General features: G+C 54.2%; 1 long non-coding RNA gene across 3 annotated transcripts; it reads right to left on the reverse strand.

The window, feature by feature from the left end:
• Positions 1-3,958: 3,958 nt before the first annotated feature.
• LOC136550548 (uncharacterized) lies at positions 3,959-14,615 on the reverse strand. Of its 3 annotated transcripts, none has more exons than XR_010782329.1 (3): positions 14,488-14,615; positions 11,865-11,914; positions 3,959-5,192 (listed from the first exon to the last, which is right to left on the reverse strand). It is a non-coding gene; the product is annotated as an uncharacterized lncRNA (long non-coding RNA). The 3 variants fall into 3 exon arrangements; XR_010782330.1 differs by lacking the exon at positions 14,488-14,615 and adding an exon at positions 12,735-12,987; XR_010782331.1 differs by lacking the exon at positions 11,865-11,914 and having other exon boundaries at positions 3,959-4,545.
• Between the last annotated feature and the right edge of the window lie 847 nt (positions 14,616-15,462).

The following is a 15,462-nucleotide window of genomic DNA, read 5'->3' on the forward strand; positions in this document are numbered from 1 at the left end:
TCCTTGGTGGTTTGTGGGCCTTTATGTCCTAGCTTGTGGACCAAGGACTCGCAGGTGGTCCTAGACAGGAAGGCTCCTATGACGTCGGCATCGGCGACGTTGGGCAGCTCGTTGCACTGCCAGGAGAAGCGCCGGATGTACCCATAATGAGTTTCCCCAGACTTCTATCGGAAGTTTTTGAGATCCCATGGGTTCCCATGATGCGCGTATGTACCCTGGAAGTTTCCCACAAATATCTCTTTTAGGTCCGTCCAACTTTGGATTCAGTTGGGCGGAAGGTGTTCCAACCACGTTCACGTCGAATTGGCCAAGAACAATGAAAGGTTGTGGATAATAAAATCATCATTATCTGCTTCACTGGCTTGGCAAGCAAGCCTATAATCCTTGAGCCACAATCCAGGGTTTGTTTCCTCAGAGTATTTTGGGATGTTGGTCGGTGGTCGGTACCGCGGTGGGAAGACGGCATTGAGGACGTGTCGGCCAAAGGCCTGAGGTCCTGGCAAGTTGGGGCTTGGGCTTCGGTCCACGCTGCTATCGTAGCGTCCTCCACGATGAGGGTAGTAGCCATGGCTAGCCTCCTCCCTCGCATCTCCACGGGTATGCCTACGGGCGTCAAGGGTGTCATGCGTGTCACGGTGGAGACTAAGACGTTCATGCACCAGGACCGTGGTGCACGGCCTGCCGCCTTGCTACGCCTGGTGGACCGACACGTCCTTGTCGAGTCGCTCTAATGGCGTGCGCTGGCTGACGTCGAGCTCGCGTTGTTGGGACAACGAGCTCTCAGTCTGTTGCGCCACCACACGCTCGAGTAGTGTGCAAATCTCACAATGGGCCCGACGATCCTCGGGTGTCGCGAGTCCCAAAAGCCCCCAGAGCAAGACCGCCGTAGCAGCGATGTTCTGGCTTACCCGGGTGAAGTGTGAGAGGGCTTCGCCGTCCTTGATGATCCTCCAATTCACATCGTGGGCCACGGCGCGCGCACGCCCATTATCTCTGTGGCGCTCAAGCTCCGCACGTTCCTGCTTGAGCTAGAGCCATGCTTCCTCGATCTCTTGGTGCCAGGCCTTCAGCTGCACTACCTGTAGGTGAGGTGGGGCCCCTGCATCTGCCTCAACCTCATTGTCGAGCTCATTCGTTGGGGTAGGCTCTCCCTCATGGATGCTTTCGACGTATCCCTCAGAGGTACCTACCATGAAACATTCACGAGAAGGGTGATGGCTCCCCTGCTGGAGTTAGAGTCAGAGGGCGACCCCGATTCTCCCGCGAGGAGGTCATGGAAAGATTCTATGACATATTCGGTCATCCCCACGAACTCGTCGTTTGTGGGGGATGGATGCGTGTGTTGCGTCACAAGGTGGCCAATGGTCTTTGTGGCGTTGCAGAGACCGGACGGGAGCGCTATCGGAGCGCTCCAGATGAGGTAATCCGGAGAGAGTGGCTCTCCTCCGGCTAGCTGCGTTATGACATTGGTGAAGGAGAAGGTGAGGCGGCCCAGGTCCTCCCGAGACGGTTGGGGTCCTAGGAAGGCACCGAGCTAGCACTCTAGCCTCCCGTAATTGAAGCCGAGGAGTTGGTCGCTCCTAGGGGCATGGGCCTCTGGTGTGTGCAGCCGTAGCTCCTCGAGCGCCTCAGCGATCGCCTCGAGGCCGGCGGAGTGGAGAGGTTGGACGGCGACGGGAGCCTGTGTTAACTTTCCCTCCATCGTGATGATGAAGTCCAGGTTTTCAAAGCACACGTGCGCGCTCGGGACCTAGCTGATGCCGTGACTAGCCATCCGAGGCCTGATGTGGACGTCGAGACACGCAAAAAGCCCCTACCTGGCGCACCAACTATCGGTGTTTTCAAACCACCGACAAGTAAATTTATATTTGCACGTCTAGCTCGAATGGTGTGCTCAGAGGACACAAGGGTCTATACTGGTTCAGGCAGAACGTCCCTACGTCTAGTTTGCTGCTGCTCATGTTACCGGCACTTGGTTTGTAGTAGGGGTTATAAATGGGTGAGAGAGGGAAAGGATCCCAAGTCTCTGGTGAAAGGAGTGAACGGGTGCTGAGAGCTCAATCACTGTTCAGCCGTGTGCTCGTGTCGTGCTCTTGTGTGGATCTGCCCCCCCTTCATGGGGCGTCATGCTTTCCCTTTTATAGGCGAAGGGAAAGCGCGGGTTACAGTGGAGAAAAAAGAGAAGAATGAGAGAGAGAAGAAGGTTTCCAGGATCGTCGGGTCCTTCTTCTCCTTCATGCGGGTCCCGCTGATCCTGTAGATGTCAACAGGGATGGCTCCACGTTGCGGCCCTGTCTATCACTGGCGCCATGCGCAGGCGTCATCTGCCGGTTATGGCATTCCATCCCGTCCCGGCGGACATCGTGGTGAACTAACGCGCCTGTCAGCGTTGGTACAAGGGTTAGGCAGAACAGCACAGGTACGTCCGACGCTGTTCTTGATGTGAATCCTCAGGTATGGCCCGTTATGGCCTCGGGTTACATCGAGTCGTGCTCGTCTCTTCCCTGGTGTCAGAGTTTTGACACAGGCCCATATATCTAGATCTGGAGTGATTGGCGGCGATATGGGTCCCCGTTAGGCGAGACGGAGCCCGTGACCCTTCGGGGTCGAACGAGACAGAGTCCGCGACCTTGGGTGAGACCCCCGTGGCCTCGGGGTCAGGCGAGACGAAAACTGCGGCCTTGGAGTCGGGCGAGACGGAACTCGCAGCCTTGGGCGAGACCCCCGCGACCTCGGGGTCGGGCGAAACGGAGCTTGCGACCCTTGGGGGTCGGGCGAGACGGAGCACGCGGCCTCGGGGTCGGGCGAGACGGATTACGCACCCAAGGGTCGGGCGAGACGGAGTCCGCGGCCTCAGGGTCAGGCGAGACGGAGCCCGCGGCCTCGAGGTCAGGCGAGACGGAAACTGCGTCCTTGGGGTCGGGCGAGACGGGGCCCGGACCCAAGGGGTCGGGCGAGACATGTTAATACGTCTTGCTCTGTCCGGAGAAGTCAGCGTGGACGCTAACTCCCTTGCTTTGGGTATCCCTACTCTCGATACCCGACAAAAAGCAACCCAGTCTCGTCCCATTCTCATTGAGCTGCCTGCATACCTCCCGTACCAAATTCAGATCACACTTCATTTGCATTGGAAGCTTGTTTTCTTTTTCCAACACAGGCACAGGTTTGTTAACACGGGGCATCTTGTACTTGTTCCCTCCTCCTACTTTCATTGCCTCTATCATGGCGAGCTGCAATGATGTGAATATCCAATTTGACGGACAGTGTGGGTATAATCTTCAAACTCTCCTGAACCACCGCGACTAGTTCAGCTAATGTCCTAGAATTAACCCTTCTTATATTGAACGGACTGAATTGATGCAAAGAAATCCAAATCAAGTACGTTAAAGTATGGTGAATTCGGTGGTTGACAGATCAGCTTAATATCAAATCCTTTCTGCTTTGCTGCTTCACAAAATAAAGGGCCACTGTGCTTTATGAACCAGGGCCGTAGCAGGCTTAAATTAAACTTAGACCTGGCCCAATAGCAACTTGTCTTATTGATATTTCAGAATTTCTAAACAAAAATCGGCTATTGTTATTTATTTACATGACTTATGTCGACTATCCATTTTTTTTTTCCAAATCAAAACAGAGTTCAAACCTTGGGAACTTGAAACTTAAAGCTGGCTCAGCTTCCACACGAGTGCCGAACAAGCAAGTGCTTAGTCACCCAGCTGCAGCACCGAAATACCAGTGCTCCAAGTACTTATAGTTCATAAAAAATGCACAAGCATAAAGGTGGCCCAGAACATGAAAAATGTGATGAATGCTATACAATGGATAAAGTCGTCATACTCCAGTTACATAAGTAGACATACCCAGGTTTCAACAGTTACAGATAGACCTCTTAAGAAAACCAGTGGCAAATCCTTACAGCAGAAATCATTGATCATCACAGCACAAAGAGAACATGGTGGGTTAACAAAGCTTAAAGTCGTCATACTCCAATTACATAATTAGGCATACCGAGGTTCCAACAGTTACAAATAGATCTCTAAGAAAGCCAGTGGCAAATTCTTACATCAGACATCACTGACCATCACAACACAAAGAGAGCATACTGGGGACAATCCATATAGGTTGCACCATGCTACCAACACATGTGAAAATAAAGACATCAGACCTGGTGGCATCATCTTCAGGCAGTGGCTTGCCCAACTCAAATGCAACCAAATGGCCAAATTCATAATCATAGCAGTATACACAGTTGCTCCTCCCTCCCCACCTCTCTGGATTCAGGCATGAAAGTGGCTGAACTCTCCGGTCACTGCTGATGAATATCGCCTAGTTCTCCAACCTCTCCACCTTCACCCACTTTGCAGGGTCAGTCGAAGTGTCAAAACGGTAAGCTTCAAATACATCCCGTGTTATTCCTGGGAATTCACTCTGGCAGCCAACCATGAGAAGCATGTCGTCGCACACCACTAGCCAAGGGTCGCAAAGATGCCATTTGGTCATGCTATTTCTTCCACCCCAGGAAACTGGTATCTCCTGTAAATGGATCTGAGGAGACAAGTGAACCATGAACAAACTACGATCAGAACCCATGCCAAAGACCTGGCCTTTGAAGACTACAAACTAGGTGAGTGATCCATTGCGAGGAGAGCATTTTGACCAAGAGTCACTACCAACACGCCAAAAGAAGTTGAAGGACAAAGTGCAGACAATGAGATGTGAGTTGGGAGATGCTAGACGACCTGTGAGGGTAGCACCACAGCAGATCTCACTATATTCATCAACTGGCAGTAGTGGAGGTGAAACCTCAATACCAGTGAACACATCAAAAAGAAAACATATTTTGTTGCTGGAGAAGATCATATGGCCAAAGGAAGCACCCCTAAAAGCAAACTTATGCAAAGCACTTGGTGGGCGATTATTTCCATAATCGACAGAAAGCAGAGGAATCTGAGAGCAAAGTATTGTATCTTGGCTAGCTAGGTCAATGACGTAACATGGGCGTTTGGGTACAGAGGTGTTTCTGGCATTTGGAAAATGGTGAGAGGAGCAGAAAGAGACATTAGGGTTGAGGAGAAGAGATGGGTAAGATGAGAAGGCAGAGCGCCAGGGGTGGCAGGTGGCTACAAAGGCAAGAAGGTCAGGGAAGGACCCCAACAATTCAACAATGGAGTGCAGCAGGCCATCTGGGAGGCCTGCTGTTAGAGTACGTCAGGGACCTATTGGGCCTGGGTTGGCTGTATAGCCCATTAGTGTTAGGGTTAATTAGAGATAAGGGTCACTTACTTAAGGGTCAAGTAAGCCTTGCTTGGAAGTCAAGTAAACCTCTCTATATAAGGAGAGGAGATGTATCGATCTAATCAAGCAAGAATTAAGAAGGAAATCCCTTCCCTCTTGCCCGGCCGTGGGCAAACGGCCCGCTGCTGGCTCTCTCTCACCCTCGCAGGCCTAGCCGTGAGCAGTACCGCAGTACTGTAGCACCGCGGGTACTGTAGCACGGCAGCCGCCGTCGCTCCCCTCGACTCTCTCCTCCCAATCCTAATGTGGCTGCTAGGATTGAGAGGAGAGAGTCGAGGAGAGCGACGGCGGCTGGCGCGCTACAGTACCCGCGGTGCTACAGTACCGCGTGTACTGTTCATGCTAGTGCTGCGAGGGTGAGAGAGAGCCGGCCGCGGGCCGTTTGCCCACGGCCGGGCAAGAGGGAAGGGATTTCCTTTTTAATTCTTACTTGATTAGATCGATACATCTCCTCTTCTTATATAAAGAGGTTTACTTGACTCCTAAGCAGGGCTTACTTGACCCTTAAGTAAGCGACCCTTATCTCTAATTAACCCTAACACTAATGGGCTATACAGCCAACCCAGGCCCAATAGGTGATGGATAAGTCTCATATGTGGCTAGTCTTTGTGGGGCTGTGCTGCTCACATGGTCCTTGTGGCTGTTTTTCTGTTTTTAGGACAGCATCTTAGACTAGAGGACAGCATCTTAGAGGATAGCATCTTAGACTAGAGGACAGCATCTTAGCTAGGACAGCATATTACCATCTTAGACTAGCATCTTAGACTAGCATCTTGGCATATGCTTGGCTGGCTAGCAGCCTATAAATATGTAACCCCAACCCCTCAGGTTGGTATGGCATTTGTGTGAGCTTGTGTGAGAAATAGACAAGAAAATTACCCCAACTCCTTGTGTCATCCTCTCTCGATGAGAGTAAGAATTCTCCTACTACCAAGAGTGAGAATTCAACGACTAACAACTGGTATCGGAGCCATATTATCCTGTAGCCTGAGCATCTCTCGCTCATCTTCTCTCCTAGCCCCACAACAGCCCCAGCTGTTGGCAGCACCAGCTCCTCCGGCCGCTCCTGTTCACTCCTCCCCCGCGCAGACGAGCAGCAGCTCGTCTGAAGCAGCCCCCTAGTAGCGCGTCATGTCCGCAGGGCAGTCTCAGCGCTCGGTCGCCTCGAGCACGCGGCGTCGGCAGGAGGCCGAACTTGCCGTGGCAGAGACCGCTGCGGCGGCGGCAAGGGCGTCGAGGCTGGCAGCGGCGGAGCTGGCAGCAGCCAGAGCGGAGGTGGAAGCAGCGGTGGCGGCGAATGCAGCGCGTGCGGCGGCGACGGAGGTCGAGGCTCTGCGCGGCAGCATCGGCAGCTCCATTTCCGCTGACGACACCGCTGACGCGGACCTCGAGCTGCTAGAGATGGAGGCAGCGCGAGCGCGGACGGCGCAGTGGGCAGCCACGCACGTCCACGAGCGTGGCGGCAGCCCAGACAGGCGTGGACGCGCTGACGGCGCTCCTGGAGGAGGCGCGCACGGCGGTGGCGCTCCTGGGGCAGCCGCGCACGCCCACGAGCGCGGCGGTAGCCCAGACAGGCGCGGACGCGCTGGTGGCGCTCCTGGAGGAGGCGCACACGACGGCGGCGCTCCTGGAGGAGGTGCGCACGGCGGCGGCGCTCCTGGAGGAGGCGCGCACGGCAACGGTGGCGGACGGGTCGATGGAGAGCGCAGCCTTCACAGGCAGCGTGGCTCTCTCTCCCTGGATCGGTACCGACGGGTCAATGGAGAGCGCGGCCTTCACAGGCAGCGTGGCTCTCTCCCCGGATCGGTACCGTGGTTACCACGGGCTCCAGGCTATTGTCAGGGACGTCGGTCCCGGCGGTGGGTGGCCTACCCTCACCAAGACCAACTACGTCGAGTGGGCTGCGGTGATGAGGGTAAAGCTCCAGGTGCGGCACATGTGGGAGGCAGTCCGATACGGCGACGTCGACTACGACCTAGATCGACGGGCACTGGATGCCCTCATCGCTGCAGTCCCGCCCGAGATGCAGTTCTCGCTTACCAACAAGCGGACTGCCAAGGAGGCTTGGGACGCCATCGCTGCGGCACGCATCGGCAGCGACCGCGCCCGCAAGTCCACACTGCAGACACTTCGCAAGGAGTGGGAGAACCTAGCCTTCAAGCCAGGTGATGACGTTGATGACTTTGCTCTCCGTCTCAACACTCTGTTGCAGAAGATGGTGCAGTTCGGCGATGACACCTACGGCGAGGAGAGAGCTGTCGAAAAGCTCTTTCGCTGCGTCCCCGAGAAGTACAAGCAGATGGCTCGCTCGATCGAGTCCCTGCTGGATCTCTCCACGATGTCGATCGAGGAGGCGATAGGTCGCCTCAAGGTCGTCGACAGCGATGAGCCACAGTCTCTCTCGGGGCCCATCACCACTGGCGGGAAGCTCCTTCTCACTCGGGAGCAGTGGCTTGCCAGGCAACGTGACCGGAAGAAGGGGGAGCCTTCTTCCGCGATAGGCGGCCGCAAGCGTGGCAAGCCACGCAAGGCGCGTAGAGACACCCAGGCCGGGGCGCGAGGACGTGCCGAGGGTGATGCCCGCGGAGGCGCCCAGGGCGGCGCCGCCGGCAAACACAAGCCGGCACGGGACGACGCCTGCCGCAACTGCGGCCAGCTCGGCCATTGGGCCAAGGACTGTCGACAGCCACGACGCGGCCAGGCCCATGTCGCACAGGCAGAGGAGGAGGAGCCGGCTCTGTTCATGGCACATGCAAGCATTGAGCTACCTCCAGCGGCACCGGCCGCAGCGGCCCTCCTCCACCTCGACGAGCCAAAAGCACACGCCCTCCTCGGCGACAGCTCCGGCAACAACAAGACTGACGGGTGGTGCCTCGACACCGGCGCCACCCATCATATGACCGGTCGACGGGAGTTCTTCACCGAGCTTGACTCTAGCGTCCGAGGCTCCGTCAAGTTTGGGGATGCCTCCGGCGTGGAGATCAAGGGCGTCGGCTCCGTCATCTTCACCACCTTGTCTGGTGAGCACAGGCTGCTCACCGGAGTCTACTACATCCCCGTGTTGAAGAACTCCATCATCAGCTTGGGACAGCTGGATGAGAACGGTTTGCGCGTGGTGGTTGAGGACGGAGTCATGAGGATTTGGGATCGTCGTCGTCGCCTTCTTGCCAAGGTATCCAGAAGCGCAAATCGACTCTACGTCCTTAACGTGTAGGTGGCACAACCCCTCTGTCTCGCTGCTCGTCGGGACGACGAGGCGTGGCAGTGGCACGAGCGTTTCGGGCACCTTCACTTTGAGGCCCTGAAGCGGCTCAGTGCCACGGAGATGGTGCGAGGCCTGCCGTGCCTCGACCATGTGGAGCAGCTCTGCGACGTCTGCGTGTTGATGAAGCAGAGGCGACTCCCCTTTCCACAGTGGGCTAGCTTTCGAGCCAAGGAGAAGCTCGAGCTTGTGCACGGGGACTTGTGTGGCCCGGTGACACCGGCCACACCGGGAGGACGACGCTACTTCCTGCTGCTCGTCGACGACCTCTCCCGCTACATGTGGGTGATGGTCATCGGCAGCAAGGGAGAGGCTGCGGACGCCATCAGGCGCGCGCAGGCTGCTGCGGAGGCGGAGTGCGACCGCAAGCTGCGCGTGCTGCGCACCGACAACGACGGCGACTGAATTCGCGTCGTACTACGCTGACGAGGGCATTCAGCGCCACTACTCCGCGCCGTACAGCCCGCAGCAGAACGGCGTCGTCGAGCGGCGCAACCAGACGGTTGTGGGGATGGCTCGGGCCCTCCTCAAGCAGAGGGGGATGCCGGCTGTCTTCTGGGGAGAGGCGGTGGTGACGGCCGTCTACATCCTCAACCGCTCGCCTACCAAGGCGCTCGACGGCAGGACGCCGTACGAGGCTTGGCATGGGCGTAAGCCGGCGGTCTCTCACTTGCGGGTCTTCGGCTGCCTCGCGTTCGCCAAAGAGCTTGGCCACATCAGCAAGCTCGACGACAGGAGCACTCCGGGAGTGTTCATCGGCTACGCGGAGGGCTCGAAGGCCTACCACATCCTCGACCCGAAGACACAGCGTGTGCGCACGGCGCGCGACATTGTGTTCGACGAAGGGCGAGGATGGGCATGGGACAAGGCGGTGGACGACGGCTCGGCTCCGACGTACGACGACTTCTCTGTCGAGTACGTCCACTTCGAGGGAGCTGGGGGAGTAGGCGGCTCTTCTTCGGCGAGCGCGTCTACCCCAGTCCCCGAGCCTCCACCGACCCCGGCGCCTGCTACTCCGACAGCACCACGCTCTCCAGCCAGGACCTCGGCTGTGATGAGTTCTTCGTCGGCTCCACCACAGCCGGCAACGCCACGCACTCCAGCACCGACAGGCACCACTCCGGGCACGTCTACTCCACCACCAGCTCGTGTCGAGCATGGCCCGGTTGAGCTCGCTACTCCGCTCTCTCACGACGAGGAGCGCGTCGACGCGTACCACGATGGCGAGCTGTTGCGGTACCGTACAATGGAGAACCTTCTCGGCGACCAGCCGGTGCCGGGACTGGTGCCTCACGACCTGGAGGCGAAGTTACACCTTGCGTGTGACGACGGCGAGCCTCGGTCGTTTGCAGAGGCCGAGAGACACGCGGCATGGCGCGCCGCGATGCAGTTGGAGATGGATGCGGTTGAGAAGAACCGCACCTAGGAGCTTGCTGACCTTCCTCGTGGTCATCGCGCGATCACCCTTAAGTGGGCGTACAAGCTGAAGAGGGATGAAGCCGGTGCCATCGTCAAGCACAAGGCTCGCTTGGTGGCATGAGGTTTCGTGCAGCAGGAGGGGGTCGACTTCGACGACGCCTTTGCTCCCGTGGCACGGATGGAGTCCGTGCGACTCCTCCTTGCGCTAGCTGCCCAGGAGGGCTGGCGTGTTCATCACATGGACGTCAAGTCGGCGTTCCTTAACGGCGACTTGAAGGAGGAGGTCTACGTGCACCAGCCGCCGGGATTTGCGATCCCCGGCAAGGATGGCAAGGTGCTCCGCCTGCGCAAGGCCCTCTATGGCTTGCGGCAGGCACCGAGGGCGTGGAATGCCAAGCTGGATTCCACGCTAAAGGGGATGGGCTTCGAGCAAAGCCCGCACGAGGCGGCCATCTACCGACGGGGCAATGGAGGTAATGCCCTGCTGGTGGGTGTCTACGTCGACGACTTGATGATCACCGGCACCAAGGATGCGAAGGTGGCGGCATTCAAGGAAGAGATGAAGGCCACCTTTCAGATGAGTGACATAGGGCCTCTCTCCTTCTACCTGGGAATCGAGGTGCACCAGGATGACTCTGGGATCATGCTTCGACAGACCACCTACGCCAAGCGCGTCGTTGAGCTAGCTGGGCTCACCGACTGCAACCCAGCTCTCACTCCGATGGAGGAGAGGCTGAAGCTGAGCCGCGATAGCACAACGGAGGAGGTGGACGCTATGCAGTACCGGCGTCTTGTGGGGAGCCTTCGCTACCTCGCCCACACATGGCCGGACTTGGCATTCTCCGTCGGCTACGTTAGTCGGTTCATGCAGCGACCGACGACGGAGCACCAGCAGGCTGTGAAGAGGATCATCCGCTACGTTGCGGGGACTCTCGACCACGGCCTCTACTACCCGAGGTGCCCTGGGGCGGCACACTTCGTCGGGTACAGCGACAGCGACCACGACCACGCCGGCGACATCGACACCAGCAAGAGCACGAGCGGGATCCTCTTCTTCCTCGGCAAGTGCCTCGTTAGCTGGCAGTCGGTCAAGCAGCAGGTGGTGGCCCTGTCCAGCTGCGAGGCCGAGTACATAGCGGCCTCCACCGCTTCGACTCAGGCGCTCTGGCTCGCTCGACTGCTTGGTGATCTCCTCGGCAGAGACACTAGAGCGGTGGAGCTCAGGGTGGACAGCAAGTCCGCTCTGGCCCTGGCAAAGAACCCCGTGTTTCACGAACGCAGCAAGCACATCCTGGTGAGGTATCACTTCATCCGAGCCTGTTTGGAGGAAGGGAGCATCAAGGCGAGCTACATCAACACCAAGGACCAGCTTGCGGAGCTGCTCACCAAGCCCCTTGAGAGGATCAAGTTCCTTGAGCTCTGCTCCAGGACCGGGATGGTTCAACTCTCCCACAAGACGACGCACAAGACTTAGGGGGAGAATGATGGATAAGTCTCATGTGTGGCTAGTCTTTGTGGGGCTGTGCTGCTCACATGGTCCTTGTGGCTGTTTTTCTGTTTTTAGGACAGCATCTTAGACTAGAGGACAACATCTTAGAGGACATCATCTTAGACTAGAGGACAGCATCTTAGCTAGGACAGCATATTACCATCTTAGACTAGCATCTTAGACTAGCATCTTGGCATATGCTTGGCTGGCTAGCAGCCTATAAATATGTAACCCCAACCCCTCAGGTTGGTATGGCATTTGTGTGAGCTTGTGTGAGAAATAGACAAAAAAATTGCCCCAACTCCTTGTGTCATCCTCTCTCGATGAGAGTAAGAATTCTCCTACTACCAAGAGTGAGAATTCAACGACTAACAATAGGCCCCTGACGTACTCTAACACCTGCCCAATCTCGAAGCTTGGACATAACTTGGAGGCGAAAAGCAGCTTCTCTGTGTCAAATTGTAAACCAAAGCAAACACATTAGCAGATTGGACTTGATAGAGTGAAGAGAATAAAGTTGGTACTTTATAGGAAAAATGGCTATCGCATATGGTTTCTTAAAATGTCAACCCTAACCACAAGAATGCAGCTGAACAGAACATGCAAAAACAATACCGGTCGCAAAACAAGCAAGTGTGTTATGGTTCATGGTTGGATTAATGGATAATGCTGGTTTTGCTACGATACTGCAGTAATGCACACGGATGTCCAGCCTTCTTGCAGTACAAACAACAAAGTCTTCTGAGTAATATCCCTCCGATCAGTAATATCCCTCTGGTAACACGATTTTTCATCATTGTTATCCTATTAGTCTACTATTACAGAAAAATAACTAAAACATTGTTTTCCAACAATTTAACGGATAAAAATCTAAGCTATAACACTATTGGGATACAGTAGCCATTTCAGATCCGGTCAGCCAAAGAAAATGATATGCTTGGCACCAGCGTTTTAATGGATACCTCTAAAAAACGATTTTATCCATCTTTTCAATCCACATCAAATGTATTTTGATCAACAAAATATCAACTACAACCATCACCATAAGATGTCATCAAGAACCATAAGGGATGAAATAAACACTGAATACCAAGATTTAAATAGTCCATTCAAGATTTCAATCAATACTTGGAAAGAATCAACCAATGCTTAAAACCCCAATGCAAGCGTTCTTGCATTAGGGTTAGGGATTTAGGGGATCCGCACAAAAAATTGAGGCAGAGGCGGAGGGGGAGAGGGCATGTGAGCCAATGGGCGTATATGACTGACCGGCGGACCGTGAGCGGAGGCAGGTGGTGCGGCGTCGGCGAGGGCCTCCTCCGGCAGTCTGGTGCTGCCTCCGGCAGTTCAGAGGTGAGGTACCTCTGAACTCTACTTTTCTGAACTCTACTTGAACTTGAAGCTTCCGTGTTGGGCTACCTATTCTCTTAATTAATGGAGGATTTGCCTGGGCTGGGCTAGACACCTCTGGCCTCTGGGCTGGCCACTGGGCCATGTGATTTGATTCAGTCCCTCATCAACCAAAAATAAAAAATTGTAGAACGAAGTGACTTAAAAATTTAATAGCAATTTCTTTTCAAATCTGTTTTCTGACGTTTGTTTCACTTGTTTATGTAATCCATAAGCAGAAAAATTATAATAGACCAAGTGAAGCCAGTATCTATACACATTTGGGTTTCCGCTTCATATTTCTCTTGCATAGCACAATAAACAAAAGCACAAAGGCAATCTCCTAAGCGAGAGCACCTCCACATTTTGCATTAAGTAGGGACAGCGGAAGCCCAGAAATTACAAAGCGTTTTCTACAACTTATTCCATTAGCATTAATAATGGGTTCAGCCTTCCAGGCTTTCCAGCACACAGCCAACAAGTTCAGAACTAGTGCAAATGAATAAAGGTAGCACTGAAACACAGCTGAAAACTAGTGAAACTGACAAGGTACAGTGGAAGCAGAACTCAGTGTCAGTGGAAACAAGATACAAACGAAATTTCTTTGCTTGGTTTGGAATAAGAAATCAGAGCACTGAAGAAAAGAGAGAAATGTGTCAAATAAACCAAGTAAAAAAAGAAACTAGGAACTTAGGTGTCAAAGCAAGGTTCGCTACTGCCTACTAGATATTAGAATATAGGCACCTGACATTTCAAAATTGGAACGTTGATGTAACACAGAGAAGATTTTTTTTTTTGTTCTCCAGATTAGGGCGCGTTTGGCTCGGCTCTCCGGGGCTCCGGCTCCTCCATGCAGCGACTGTGCAACCCTGTAGATCACTGTAGCGGCTAAAAAACAGCTCCGGCTCCTATACAAATGAACGTGGATTGAGAAGGAGCTGCCGGAGCTACGTTTGTGGTGCTCCGCCGGCTCCGCCACAGTACCCGCACAGTGGCAGAGCCGGAGCCGGCGCGAGCTCCACCAAACGCGCCCTAAAGGATCCCAGTTCTACTTCCTACTTGCCTAGTCTGCACAAATGACACATGAATGAAAGAAGAGATGCAACGATTGTTCAAATGGCCTAAATGTACAGTAGCATGCCAAAAAATATATACAATAAGCAATTTTGTTCGTCTCAATTTAAGGAGAGGAGAGCAGAGCCCTAACATCAGGATATAAAGTGGACTACAGTCTACAGCAATTATAATCCCAAGTCAAGCCTCATGCAGACTGCTAAAACACCTAGCCGTTACAAGGAAAATTACCAGATTTACTAAAAATAATGACAAGAATTAGACCCTGGATGAAAATTAGAAACACCAGTAGTACTGATACTACTCATTCTCAGATTAACCCTGAAATACACAGAAATTAAAACTTCTGTTCGAGACCAGCACCCAACATCAAAGCTGTGTGTTATATAGTTGCATTGCAGCCACATTAGCTGTGGGGCATAATTCCATTCAAAACCTACTCGGTCAGGTACGGTCTACCGATTCTAGGGTTGGTTGAGAGCCACGAAATGAACTGAGAAAAAAATAAGGAAGGTCGGGCTTAGATGCCAGCGAGAGAGAGTGAGGGTTCGGGCCTTGCCTACGAAGCAGGCGCGATCGGCGACGACGGTGCGGCGGCTGGTGCCGGCGCCTTCGCTGGCGATGACGGTATCACTCTTGCAGAAAACGCCGCTTCTCCTGTTTCTACGCAAAGCTCCCTCTACTCTGTTGTGGGCCAAATTTGGGCTTTATGAACCAGGGCCGTAGCAGGCCGAAATGAATCAGAATATCAAAAAAAAAACGGCTATTATTATTTTGTGATTTCTGTCGATTTTGTAGCGATCCGAGCTGTTGAGAATGTTATTGTTGAGATTAATTAATTAGGATTAACTATTTAATGATCAAATTGTTAATTTTGTCATTAGCAACTGCTAATGATGGTTCCATGTAGACATAATAGATAGGCACATTTTCACACGGATAGGCACCTTTTCACACAGACACTGACAAGGCAAAGGCCTCTGTATATATACACCATTGTTCATCAATAGAAACATACATCGGTCATTTGCACCGACCACTTTTCATCTAACACATTATCTGCACGCTTCACCGCTGACGTTGAGAGGCAGAAAAGGAAGGAGAGGGAGTTCGGCGAGACTTCGCTGGCGTCGCTGCATCTCAACCCAAGGTAGAAGATGGCACACCCCATACCTTCCATGAATGCCATGGTCGACTCCATCACCGATGCAGTGGAGTCTGCCATCCACCGTGCCCACCACGCCGGAGGCCTTCGCCGCTTCATGCTCCAGGGCGTCGCTCGTCGTGCCCTCCGGGACATCTCCGACCACCACATCCCTCCTCGACGCTTCTCTGGAGTCCACGTTGGAGGGAACAGTGGTTGTCGTTCGTCGCCGCGCCCGTCGTCCCCACTGTAGTTCGCCCCCAGCGTCTGCCCAACACATGGCCCAGCCATGTTCGTCAAGCGCATGGGGGCTCCATCAGAGACGCCGCCGATGCCGTCGATGTTGCCGAGGCCACCGCCGTCGCTGTTGCCGCCACCACCACCGCTGTC

This window comes from Miscanthus floridulus, chromosome 4, assembly GCF_019320115.1.
Source record: "Miscanthus floridulus cultivar M001 chromosome 4, ASM1932011v1, whole genome shotgun sequence".
Lineage (NCBI taxonomy): Eukaryota > Viridiplantae > Streptophyta > Magnoliopsida > Poales > Poaceae > Miscanthus > Miscanthus floridulus.